This window comes from Cebus imitator, unplaced genomic scaffold (assembly GCF_001604975.1).
Source record: "Cebus imitator isolate Cc_AM_T3 unplaced genomic scaffold, Cebus_imitator-1.0 Scaffold307, whole genome shotgun sequence".
Lineage (NCBI taxonomy): Eukaryota > Metazoa > Chordata > Mammalia > Primates > Cebidae > Cebus > Cebus imitator.
Window position 1 is genome coordinate 2,422,661 of NW_016107622.1, and position 14,281 is coordinate 2,436,941.

General features: G+C 39.0%; 2 long non-coding RNA genes across 3 annotated transcripts in view; one reads left to right on the forward strand and one right to left on the reverse strand.

Annotated features, from left to right (window-relative positions):
• LOC108285810 overlaps positions 1-14,281 on the reverse strand; it is a 307,857-nt gene that overhangs the window by 208,673 nt on the left and 84,903 nt on the right. The window lies entirely within an intron of this gene.
• The window catches only part of LOC108285811, a 17,971-nt gene continuing 8,571 nt past the window's right edge, over positions 4,882-14,281 (forward strand). Inside the window, exons 1-2 of the long non-coding RNA XR_001817712.2 lie at positions 4,882-5,090; positions 12,306-12,438. This is a non-coding gene — a long non-coding RNA (uncharacterized LOC108285811). The remainder of the gene's footprint in view (positions 5,091-12,305; positions 12,439-14,281) is intronic.

Here is a 14,281-nt window from a genome sequence, read left to right on the forward strand (position 1 = left end):
GAAACATATTTTTGAGGAAAATATTTTTATTTTCTTCTTTACCTGTCATGTGATGTTATACTAGAGTCAGGTTGGAATATAGTATCTTTTTGCTAAAGCCCTCTGTTCTGTCAGTCTTAAGATCTCTATTTTAACAATAATGCTGATCAGTCCTGTCTAAACTCTGAGAGAGACAGTGGGGGAGGCGGGCAGGGAGGGAGCAGTGGGTGGTGCAAAATGAGACTTGTGGGGACCCACTCGCTTCCTATCATGGCCTGAGCTAGTTTGTTTTAAATTAATGTATTTATTATACTTTAAGTTCTGGGGTACATGTGCAGATCGTGCAGGCTTGTTACATAGGTATGCACATGCCATGGTAGTGGTTTGCTGCATCCATCATCCCGTCATCTACATGAGGTATTTCTCCCAATGCTATCCCTTCCCAATCCCCCCACCCCCTGCTTCTCCTCCCCTAGACCCCCACCCCCAGGCCCCAGTGTGTGATGCTCTTCTCCCCGTGTCCGTGTGTTCTCATTGTTCTTCTGGTTTCTTTGGAATCCTGTTGGCCTCGAGAAGGGTCTATTCAGCCTGGTAGGGGGCTTCAAATTTTATTTTTGGTTTACAATGTGAAGTCAGAGAACATTATTTCTATACTCCTATTAACTCTTAACCAGTGTTATCTGATGAAAAAAAATAAACTGCTTATAGTATTGAAATAACTAACCAACTTTAACACTTCCAAAAGACCAGTACAAAACACTTCTTTATTTATATGTTAAATGTTTCTGGTTTTCATCTTCTGAGTCAGGGCCAAGAACAAATCATGCACACATCACATAGGACTATGAAATGAACCACAAATAACACTTGCCAGACAGCAACTGGTTCAACTACAGACCAGCTTCACACATTATATCTTCAACATACACAGCAGCTGCACCACGAAGAACATGTGCAGACAGAAATCCTAAATAAATGAAGAATGATAACATTCCTACTAGGATGAACTCAGGGAGATAGCCTGAGTTCCACAGTTTCAGTCTGTAATGTACTCAAAAACCAGTAAATTATTTCTATCATGAACCCCTAGGACATTCACATAACTTTTTTTGAATGAACTTGTTATTTAAGATTGGAAAAGTCAAAATTAAAGTGAATTCTACAATATCACACATTCAGCTTACGTGAATAGAAATACCTCAAGAATTCATGCTTAACTGTCTGATGAAAGGGTAGTAGGGTTTATGAGGTGATTATCCTATACAAGATCTCTGAATTGCTCAAATTCACTCTCCAAGATTGTGTCGACTACACATTGGTACCTTGAAAAACTCAGGATGCAATGAATCTGATACAATCACAGCATACAAGAAGGCACCAACAAAATGTATGCAAAAGCCAATAGTTTATGTTTTAAAGTTTATTCCCACTGATTTCACTAAGTAATATTACTCTAAACTCTGGCTTTGAAATTAGACAGATTTGAGCCTGGTCTCCAGGTCTACAAATAAGATAATAAGCCTCCAGGCAACTTATTGTCTTCCTTGAAGAAGTTTCCTGTCTTATAACGGTGAACAGGAAGAGTTCCTAGGGTTCTATAAAGGTAAATGAAATCATCTATGTATCATAGCTAGCACACTGCTTGGATCACAGTTATAAATGGCAGATATTACTGCCATTTCTACTGATACAGTTAACATCTGCCACTTTGACTATTACTATTACTTCCTACTACTGCTGCTACTAAGTGATCAAAGACGAGCCTTGAAATCACTGGATATGAGAACAGCGAGTAGAGTTCATTCATTTTCAACCACAGAAATACGAGAATAAAAGTGATGACTATAAAAATACTGGATGTTGAATCATTCCTACTAACATTTTCTCTATAAAGCACGTTGTGGAATTAACATTAGCTCTGCCTGCTTGCAGCATACATTATTAAAATACAGAGGGAACCCCTTCTTTCTTTAGCCATTATCCTTTGGGAAGCCTGCCCAAAAGATCCTAGAACATAAGGACCACAAAACAGCTGCAAACAACATTGAGTATCTTTTTGAGATTTAAAATATCTGGTGTTTGCCAATTAGGAACAAGAGACTGAGTTGTTCCAACAGCATATTTCTAAGCAGAGGGTATATTTATTAAGCCCGCAGAACATTGTACATACTTAGACTTGTACCAAAGTGACCACCAGTGACATTTGAGGCCAGGTATCTAACATCAATGAACTTATAACATATCTGACATTATTATATATTATTATAGATGAAATAAAAGGAAACCATACAATTATTGATGAAATGTTTCTATATAGCTCATCTATCATTATAATTTATAATAAATATATTTCTATATATATTTCATCTATAGTTATGTATTATTACAGATGAAATAAAAAGAAACTGCATAAAACAATACACCTTCTAAAAGCTGAAGATCAGCCAAGGATGAGCTCAGTGAAGACTGAAAGAGTCACACCAAAAGTTTACTAAAGGAAACCAGGGGTGGTGATGTATGCCGGTAGTTCCAGCTACTCAGGAGTCTCAAGCCTAGGAGTGTAAAGCTGCATTGCACAATGATGGTGCCTGTGAATAGCCTCTGCACTCTAGCCTGGGTATGGTAGTGAGACCTCCTCACACCCCAAAAAAGAAATAGTTTGCTAAGCGATAAGAGATGTTACCGCTAAGCCCTGACAAGTGGCAGAAAATAAAGGCAAGACTTCCCAGGCAAGAGCTCCGTCATAAACCAAGACATAAGAAAAGGACAGAGCTTTACACATTTGCAGGAACAATGGATCCCTCCTTTGCAAAGCATTTTGCAAAATGGCACAACTTAAAATTGCATACAAGCCAGCAAGCTGGTAACTTGAGAAAATCTCTGTAGGGAAAATTTGTCTACACCAAAATGCCAGGTGATTTGTGGATGGCAAAAACTGCAGACAGGAGAAGCTTGTGGGAGGCTGTGATAATCTGCATATGAGGCAAAGAGGGTTTGGGTGGGGTGATTGCAGAGGAGTTAAAAGGAAGAAGTAGTCAGGAGAAAAGTCTGAAGGAAGATGGGCTGGTCATATGAACTCACTGGATGTGGGGAAATGCATGCCTCTGCTGAGTTTAAAAAATAATAATAATAAAAATAAAGATTCCAAGGTTTTTAAGTCTGTATCCTTGGAAAGAAAAATGAAGCCCAGTAGAAACATGGTCCAGGTATGCCGGGAATGGGACAAGAAGAGAAGAGTTGAGCGAAAATTACACCAGACTGGTTGAAATATGGCATGTGTCTGTGGGGCACATTTAGGGATGGAGCTGTTGACTGGACCCCACCAGCCTTGATGTGTGTGGGAGCCATCAGAACAGAAGACATCTAGACAAAGGAAAAGAACTTGATTTTGGAAATAGATGCTTATAACCAGGAGACATTAAGGTCACACAAGCCAACGGTGAGGCAGCGCAGATACCTTTAAAATTAAGAATGTCTCAGAAAGTATCTCTTTGAAACAACAAGTTCCGTCTGTTTTTTGAACTACATATTTGATGAAAAGGGTAAATTATGATTTATGTAATACATTTCTATAACATGCCTCTGTGTACCAAACATGATCCAGGGAATGGGGACAGAGAGAAGGCCAGTGAATTGGAAATGAGCATATGGTCTCTGCTTCCTACCTACTCCAGAGTCACTGATGCTGGACCCTGACAGCCCTCAGCCCCTCTCAGTTCCAAAAAGAATACAGACCAGTGCAGTTAGTATCAGAATGACGGAACCCAGAATCTGTCTTGCTGTGGGAAAGCTAATACCTGATGTTTTGAAGCTGACACTGAGCTATATTCACAGTCAAAACTTTCCTCCTATTTTCTAAGTTTATCCCCACTCTATATTTTGATCATACCAAAAATATTACCTCTGAAGACACCACGATTTCAACTACTGCTGAACTTCTCTGAATTCAACCTTCCTCTAACTGAGTTAGTGCCAGTTAATCAGGCCCACCTTTTACTAGGTCCCTTAATGCCCCTACATAACACCATTCAGAGGCTTCTTTAATGACACTATTTTAAAGGAGATCTGAGGGTAGTGAAGTATTTCTCCTATTTCACATATATCTTGATAAACATATTCACTAACAATCTCAGAAATAATCTTCACTCTTTCAATGGAAAGGACATCCTCAGCTTTACCTTTCTTATTGACAGCTGAGCAGGGGAGGTCTTCCCACCTTCAGGGAGGTCCACAGACACTGGAATCAGTGAACTGCAATCCAGATACCCCTCATAGAATTATATCTTTCTTCCAGCATGGTTTGATTTCTGTGTATATCAGGACTTACAGTCTTCTGCTCTTAGTAGCAATTGCTCTTTTTAAAATTCCATTCACTCTTTTTCAAAAATAAAATTAGAGCAGAAGTACATAAAAAAAAAGATTCAAAAGAGCAAAAAACTTAAATAGTCCCAGAGTATCAAAAACCACATAAGAAAGAAAAATTCCTTGCCCACATTTAGTCAGGATTTTGCCTTGCATTGCATTCCATGATATTCCCTCAAGCTGCAAATCAGACTGCAAAATTCAAATTCCATTTATTTCATCAGTTGCTTATAGTACCATAATAGTAATGAATCTAGTTTCAGAAGACCAAAGATGTAACATATAAAAGAAATTACTTATAGTTGTGGTTTTATCAGAAAAACATTAACTTATTCAGTAAACAGCTTTGTTTGATTTTCAGACTAGTTCAAAAGAAATCCAGTTCAATAAACACTTGTGCATTACCAGATACGTCAAGATGAGTAAGGCTCCATGGCCCCAATTTCTAGGAGTCCTAATTATTAGGTCTGTGTAGAATATTAACAAATCAGGGACCAGGTTTGGCAGGAATTGAGAATAGAGGCAGAGAGAAATGATGGTACAAAGAGAATGAATTTTATCCTGTCTGGCTGAAGGAAGGGGTAGGCATTGAACTATTTTGAGCTTGAGCCTGATGCAATCCCATTTGCATTTTAGACAGATCACTATGGTGATGATGGGTTGGAAGGATGCTGTTTGGGAAGCAGGGAAAATAAGGAGCTGTCGCATCAGTGGCACAGCAAAGGAGAGGCTGCTTGGAGGGACACATGGTGAGTAGAACCTGACTGGACATGGGTCGAAAGAAGAGAGACGGAATCTATCTCCTCTGTGATTCTTTTACGCTGCCCACAATATTCTCAACACTGAATGTCCTGCACACGAGAGAGGAAAGCTGCTCTCGGTGCAAGGTACCCCCCGTTTGCCCTTGATATTCTAAGTTGTAACGGCAGCAAGTATTCGTCAATGTGAACTGGGATGACCCAAACTTATATTCACATGCATTCCTGTTGAATTTATATTCACTTTTGTTCACTAAGCCTGATGTGATAAAAAAGATAAAGAAAACTAGAGAAGTCAGGCCATCTTGGGGTGTCAGTGCTGGCTTTTTTCATAACGACAGGTGTGACCTTGGGCAACTCATTTACCTTCTCTGGATCTGACTTGGTTGGTCAAATGTAGGGATTATGCCAGCTATCAATAAAATTCCTTCCAGATATGTGTTACTATCTGGCCCAAATAATTCTGCTTATCTATAAACTAGTCATTGGTATATAAAGCAAATACTGATTAACCTCCAAAGCAGTTCAGGTTCATTATATACTAGATGGCTTCTTAAAAAAGAAATTCCCTGGACCACATAATAGGCAACAAAAAAAGAAAACTTCTTTAAATTAAAACAGAGATATAAAGAAAGCAAAACAATTCAATAAGATTTGATTGCTGGAAAAGTACTGATCTTGAATTAGATATCTAAGTCTATTGAGAAAATCATCCAATAGTTTAAGGGCCTGAGGCTGAAAACTAACGAGAGGTATGTGCCACTCCTGAATCAGTAAATCTATTTCCTAGTTGCTGAGTTAACCGCCAATTTTTTCAGGCCATCTCGCAAATGGGTTCTTTTAGTAAACACTTGCCGTTTTAAAAATTGTTTTGTTTTTGTTGAGTAGGGTTCTCTTCTGAGAACAGCGTCCCCCACTCTCTTAGGGAACTACCCCTTGACCTATCTAGTCATGATCTGAGGGCTGCTCACTTACGATGTAACCTTTGTTTTCCTGTTGCAATGATTTGGTGGCTGTTGGGCCTCTGTCCTAACATCACCAATCAGTGTTCTTTTTTAGGATTTTTCTATTTGGAGTTGAGACATAGACTCCTTTCGTTTCTGATTCTAACACTGGAAAGATACAGCCTCAAAGCTGTCAGTGGAAGAAGGTGTTCTGCTGAGAGAGAGAGAAAAAAAAAAAGATGAGAGATGGAGAATGGAAAGCAAAGGAACCTAGGCAGTATTCAAACATCAGTGCCTGTTCCCGAGACTCCCGAAACTGCTCTGTTCCTTGCCTTGTAAAAATGTCTTTTACTCTTCCTTTGATCTTTATGCCTAGATTTTCTGCCAAAACTAGCTCAAGTTGGGTTTCTATAATTTGCAACAAAAAGTGTCCTGAGTGATATAGTGATTTTTATCACAAGAAGAAAAGTGGAAAGAAATATTTTAAAAGCCTCACTTCATCATCACTACCAGAAAGATAATTTAAGTGCCCCAATACTAGTGGCATGTCAATGATATCATCTTTAGGTATAGCAAAACTTGTCCTGTGACTTATAGTACTTGCAGAGCCACACACACATGACAGTGGACCTTGCCAAAAAAAAGAAGTATAATTTATAAGGTTTTGTTTTTGTTGTCACCACTAAAATGCAATATGGTTTGAGCTATTTGCAAGAACTTTATGAACTGCCTTTTTAAATGTTGATGTTCAGTAAAACATGTGCAAAAAAGTCCATGTGGTATGCAAAGATGATGGATATCTACTTAGATTGTATCCTCACAGGACACTTTGAGGGACAGGTAGGAGAGGGGCCTGTATCCACCCATCACTGAAGGCCATCTGGACTAGGTCAGTGGAATGCGATCAGGCTAAACTGAGATGGCTTTTGTCTCCTTTTAACTTGACTTTGAGAATGAAAGAAATTAAAATTATTTTGACCTACAGTAAAAATTAGGCTTTAGCAGCTGGAAGGAAAGGGTAGGAGAAATAAAAATGAACATAACTACCAATCAGTTTTTATGAGAGTCATTTACTGAACTTGAACAGCTGGGCTTTGAAAGCTCTGGGACATATTCAACAATCTAGTGCTAAATTCATTGTGTTCTCACTTCTGCTGTATGATAAACCAGCTTGACCTAAATCATCTTCACAAATTGCTTTATGGATCATCAGATCAAGTGTGTAGATTGGGAGAAAGTGAGTTACCAAGAAGACAGGAAAGATAAAAGAAAATCTCGAAAGAAACATGGAAGAGGGGATTCATGGACAAAGGATTTTAAAACAGGGTTCTTAACATTTTTGTTCCATAGACCCCTTTGGCAGTTTTATGAATCCTATGGGATCCTTCCCCATCTCTGTAAAAGGCATCACAATTTTTTCAATTTTACATGTCAGACATTCAGAAGTCCTTATTTCCCTAAACCACGAGCTGAAGTGTAAGCTGTTAAAGTCTGTTGGCTCTAACTTCCTCTCCAGTGGTTTCACCCTAGTCAAACCCACCTGACCTGCTTTACTGTAAAATCCTACTAACTATCCTGCATTCACTCTTCCCCCCCTTCCCTGTACTGTATACATAGCAGGAAAAAAAAAAAAAACTAATCTGTGAAAATCTAAATCATTTTAGATCACTGCCTGCATAAAACACTTCAATGGCTTTACGGTTTAATTTAAATAAAACTGACACGCTTGTTCTAGGTGATCCAAGATTCTATGTGATCTGAACTCCGAACCAGTGATTCAACAATGATAGCTGACTCAAGAATACTGAGCACCTACAATACTCTTTTTTAAAATGTATTTATTATACTTTAAGTTCTGGGGTACGTGTGCAGATCATACAGGTTTGTTCCATAGGTATACACATGCCATGGTGGTGGTTTGCTGCATTCATCACCCCATACCTACAATATTCCACAACCTGTTCTAATTGTTTATTTTCTTTGTCTTTTTTATCTTTTAACAATTTCATGAGTTTATATTATTATTTATATGTGTTTTAACAATTAGGAAACTGAGACACAGCTAACTTAATTTGTGAAATGGCAAACAATAAACACAGGTCTGTTATTTGAACCCAGAAACTACAGCTCCTGAGCCCACATTCAAACACTGCACCATTTCACTTCTCATCTCTTCCTGTTTCCCTACTTCCTGTGATCCCAGGTGAGCACGTGACAAACTAGTTCCTACACTCAAGGAGTTGTACCTGTTTACTTCTCTGAAAATTCTTCCCCCAGATCCTCATATGGTCGACATCTTCCCATTTCTCAGGATGAGGCTTATTACAGGGACTAGCAATTGCCTATCCCAATCTATCCCCTTTTTTGTGCCTAATTTTTTAAGTGTTTACTCTTCTGTTTGTTCTTGGACTTAGGAAAAGTGATAAAAACCCAAGCTCCAGTGACTGACTCAATCAGTCTAACTAAAAGCTAGACTCTGCACCAGACATGGAAATGTCATTCCTCATACAAGTGACACAATTTTGGCCAATATGGCATAATATGAAGTCTGCTGGGAACAAAGATTTCTGATATGATTTTCTGTGTCCCCACCCAAATCTCACCTTGAATTGTAGCTCCCATAATTCCCACATGTTGTGGGAGGGACCCTGTGGGAAATAATTGAATCATGGAGCTGGTTTCCCCCATACTGTTCTTGTGGTAGTGAATGAGTCTCGTGATATCTGATTGTTTTTTAAGGGGAAACCCCTTTTGCTTGACTCTTATTCTCTGCCTGCTGCCATGTAAGCCATGCCTTTCACCTTCCTCCATGATTGTGAGGCTTCCCCAGCCACGTGGAGCTGTGAGTCCATGAAACCTCTTTTTCTTTATACATTACCCAGCCTCAGGTATGTTTTTATCAGCAGCATGAAAACAGACTAATACAATTTCCTTGCTGTTAAAGAAGCTGATATTATAATGTTACCAAACAGTTGTTTTAAACCATAGAGAAAAAAGGAAAAAAAAAAAAAAAAAAAAAAAAAAAGGAGAAAAGTAAAAAAAAAAAAAAAAAAAAGAGATCTGTGAAAAAAAAAAAAATCTTTCTTTTTACCTATGAACTTTGCCTGAGGTAGATGAGGACAGAATGGCTAGAAGTGTCATTCCATCTTGCAAGCAAGGTGGTAGCCAGTCCCCATGCAGAGACAGGCATGGAAGAAGAAGTATTTCCTTACATCCTTACCCTCTGAACTATTCCCAGATCCCAGAGTCCTTCTATCTTAAGACATCTTTTTTTAAAAAAAAAAAGAAATGGAGTATTTCTTTGTTGCCCAGACTGGCCTCAAACTCCTAGGCTCAAACCATCCTCCCACCTCAGCCTCTAGAGTAGATGGAACTACAGGCATGTACTACCATGCCTGGCTTAAGGCATTTTCTATGTAAGATAACAAATTCTCCTATTATTTAAACTATCATGTGTTCAGTTTTCTGTTACACACTACTGAAAACATCCTGGAGGAAGCACAGTTAAACTGTTACCTCCCCAGAGAGCCCTTCCCTGGCTATCGGATAAAAGGTATTTTCTTCTCCAGTTTCCCTCTAGAAAATCCTCATGGTTTTCTTTTCACAGCACATATTCTGTCAAAGTACCTTTTAAAATTTATTTACCATTTACTTTCCCCGCTGAAATGTAAACTCTCTAAGAAAAGGAATCCTGCCCATGTTATCTATTGCTCAATCACCAGTGCCCAGAATGCTGCCATATTCCTCCCCTTAAAATGTTAACCTTGGAAAATTCTCTCAACATCTCTGCATCTCAGTTGGATTGTAAAGGTCAAATTAGTTACTTCATATAAATTGCCTTAGGAAGTGCCCAACACATAGTTAATGTTCAATCACGATAGCTTTTAATGTTATTGTTATTCTTACATAGACACTCAATAAATATTTGTTAAATGAATAAAAATATGAAACAATGAATATCTGAAATGTAATGTGATTGCCCTCTACATTAGAACATGGTAAGGGAAGAATTTGTCTTATTTAAAAAAAAAGATTTTTAAGAGGAGAAGCAGATTAGTGTTAAAGGTTGAAAAGATTCATGCTGCATAGACATCTCCATTTCCCAAAGGCAGAAAACACTAAGTTATAATATTAGTGGCCATACGGCCCTATCATGATGCAGGAATTAGTGGTGAACAAGACAGGCAAGGTTTCTGTTCTTATCAGCAGTGAACCAAGACTTCAACCAGCTATGAATAGGCCAAATATTTTTTTTAGTGAAAAGCCAACTATGTCAAAGGTTCTTGAATATCGTTAATGACAACTAAATCTCTCAAAAGGCTAGGAAACAGCCAGAGGAAACAACCACTTTGGACCTAGCTCTGACAACAAGGGGAACTTATTGACGAAGTGGCAGTAATGTGAAGTCTAAAAGAAAGTGACCGGGCTATCTTGAATTTTGTTTTTTTCCAAGGAAAAGAAAACTGGACATCACGATTTGTACACTGTAGACTAATTTCTGCAAAATGTTTAGAGAAAAGATATGCATTATTCATGGCATGAGACTCCTAAGGAGATTATGACTCAAAAGTGTTATGATGTTCTCAAAAATACAATTTTGAGTGCAATTGCTAAATTATAAAATGAGGAGGAAAGGGGAAAGAACACTAAAAAATGTAGCTTCAGATGTTCTTCAAGAAAAATACAATTGAAAAGTATTCATGTATTTTGTATTCATCATCTTGGTAATACAGCACTAGGAACATGGCAAATAGAAGGTATCAAATGAGTGAAGGATGAAATGGACACTGAGTATGAAAGTGCTAGAGCCAGTTAGATTCACATCAGTCACTAGAGTCCCAGATGAGATGAGATTAGGAGGAGGAAGGATTAAAAATACCAAAGAAACTTACAGAGCAAAAGAAGGCCTGTGACTTTGAACTAATGATATAATGATGATATAAAAATTATGGTGTTCAACCTCCAAAACTCCAGCTGAACATCATTAGTAAGGAATTGAACCCCAATGAGGGTAAAGACTATTGGTCAGTACCTACATGTTCTAAATGAACTCATATCTCCTTATAATAATGAATTATAAACACAGTATAAAATACTTTGTCATTGAGATCTCTGGGTACTAAGAGCAGTATTAGGAGACCAGAACCAGATGAAACTAAATTCATAAAGCTTCAGGGAGGTATAGTTATGATGGATTCCCAACAGCATTCTCAGTAGCTATTCACAAAGCAAATATAACCACATTTCTTCCTTTGATACTATTATTAATTTTGTAAATCATCTGGGTTTATGCAAGAGAGTTCACATTGTTGTTTATGACTGATATAGTTTGGGTATTTGTCCCCTAAAAACCTCATGTTAAACTGTAATTCCCAGTGTTGGAGGCGGGGCCTAGTGAGAGGTGTTCGCATCATGTGGGTGGACCCCTCATGAATGGCTCAGCACTATCCCTTTGGTGATGAGTGAGTTCATGTGAGAACTGGTTGTTTAAAAATGTGTGACACCTCCCTCCCCCTTGCTCCTGCTCTTGCCATGTGAGATATTGGCTTCCTGTCACCTTCCACCATGAATAAGAGCAAGTCTCCCCAGTGCTTCTCTTTCTCCAAAGCCAGAAGCATTACTGGCACCATTCTTCCCATACAGTTTGCAGAATCATGGGCCAATTAGAATGCTTTTCTTCATAAGTTACCCGACCCCAAGTATTTCTTTATAGAAACACATGAACAGACTAATACAATGATCTTCTTTGAGACAATTCGGAATAATAAGGTTTGGATGCCAGTTTAATGTAGCAAATTAGTGATTGGCTACATTCGAAGGGTGGCTAACAGATTATGCCTACCTGGAAGAAAGAGTTGAGTGGGGTGCCACAGTGCTTTCTTCTTAGCTTTGTAATATTCAGCATTTTTAAATCAATTATTAATAATATTGAGGCTATCATCTTACATTTTCCACTGATGAATGGCTTGGTAGTATTGCAAATATACTCTTTCACAGAATCAGATCCAAGGAGTTTTTAGTAGCTTGGGTTAATGGGCTACATTTAACAAGAATGAGTTGAATAAGGATAAATGGATGATCCCTGAACTCAAGTCCATAATATTAATTACACAAAATCAGGATATAGTAATGTATCTAATATTATCTTTTGATAGTTGACTACTGCCATATTTTAACCCTCGCCCCTCATTCTTTCCCTTTTGCCCCATCTCAGAGAAAGCTTTTAAAATAGGCTGGGTGTTTCCTTCTTTGGCTCCTGCAGGAGATACAAACCATGCAAGTCCTTCTCCACGCATGGGTACCTTGACCCAGCTTCAGCCTCCTTTCGTGATGTAAATATGGAGCGAGTATCCTTTCTTTGAGAAGCCCATCTTGATCTCTGAGACTTCTATTTTGTAAGTAATAAATCTTTTTATACCTTTGGTGTTAGAGTTTAGCATTATCAGTCTTGACTTCCAAAGTAAATTTTCATGGGGGTCCACCAGCCTCTGCACAGTGGATGCAACCCAGAGGTGGTGGGATGGAGGAGGATGCACATTAGGAGTAGCTTATAGGAGAAAGACTCAGAGGATAGGCTGGGAAAGTCAGAAGCAGAAAGCTCAATACAAGTCCACAGTATGTGGAGCTGCCCAGAAGACTAATGTGATTCCAAGGAGCTTTAGTCCAAGTGGATATATAGGAGGAGAGGAAGCAGTCTGCCCAATTCTGTGTAGGTCAACCACCCAGGAACCCTCACGACTATATTCTCTTCTTTTACATAGCTCTCTCCCTTTTGGTGATAACCCTCAAACTCCTCTATTTAAATCCCATCTCTATGCAGATAATTCTCACATTTATGTCCAACCCAGACCTCCAATCATGGGGTCATGGGCAGCTTGAAGCTGATAGATCCAAAGCTGAACTCTTTATAACCTCCACCAACCTGCTCCTCACTCCCTATCCCCACCCTTCTCAGCTCAGCATATGGTGGCTCAGGCTGAAAGTCTTGTAGTTATCCTTGACACCACTTTTTTCTTTTACAACCCACTTCTGATTCACTAGCAAATCCTATCAGCTCTAGCTTCAAACTATACCCAGAATTCAACTGTTTCTCACGGATGTCACTGCTACGCCAGTCCAAATGCCACCATTATGTCTTGCCTACATTGTTGCGGTAGTCTCCTAGCTGGTCCTCCTGATTCACTTTCTATCTAATCAACACCAACACTAGCAACCAAAGCATTTCTGCTAAAAGTAATATCAAGACACTCTCTGCTCCAAATGCTCCACAGTTCCCCATGGCTCTCAGGTTCAGAGCCAAAGTCCTGAAGGACCTAACCTCATTGGGACTTCATCTTCTAATTCTCCTCTAGCTTTTCCTTTTCCACCACACTAGTCTCCTTGCTATCTGGTTTTCACTTTCTTAACATACCAGCCTTGCCCCACCTCAAGACCTTTGATCTTGCTCTTTCAACTGTGTGTGACTCTCTTTCTTCAAATATCCTCAAACTCATTCCTTCATGTTCATAAGTCTTAAGACTTATCTTCTCAGTGAGGGCTTCCTAGGTCGCCTTTACCAACGACCCTAACAACTCTCTACCCAATTATGTCTTATATCTCTGTACTGCTTATTTTCTTTCTTTTTTTTTTTTAAAGACGGGGTTTCACCATGTTGGTCAGTCTAGTCTTGAACTCCCTACCTCAGGTGATCCGCCCACCTTGGCCTCCAAAGTGCTTGGATTACAGGCGTGAGCCACCACACCCAGCCATGTACTGCTTATTTTCATCCTAAACTCTCTTATATATTATATTACATTATATATTATATTATATATCTAATATATTTTCTGTCTCCCTCACTTAAGTTCCATGGGAATGACAATTCTATTCCACTGTGTTCACTGCTCTACCATTCAGCATTGTACTATGACTTAGTGAGTACTCAGTGAATATCTTCTTGAATGAATGAATGAACTTTAAGATACTGTGTCATCGGCCGAGCACAGTGGCTCACGCCTGTAATCCTAGCACTTTGGGAGGCCGATGATGAGCTCAAAGTTCGAGACCAGCCTGGCCAACATGGTGAAACCCTGTCTCTACTAAAAATAGAAAAATTAGCGAGGCGTGGTGGCACATGCCTGTAGTCCCAGCTACTTGGGAGGCTGAGGCAGGAGAATCACTTGAACCCAGGAAGCAGTTTTCCAGTGAGCTGAGATCATACCACTGCACTCCAGCCTGGTGACAGAGCAGGACTCCATC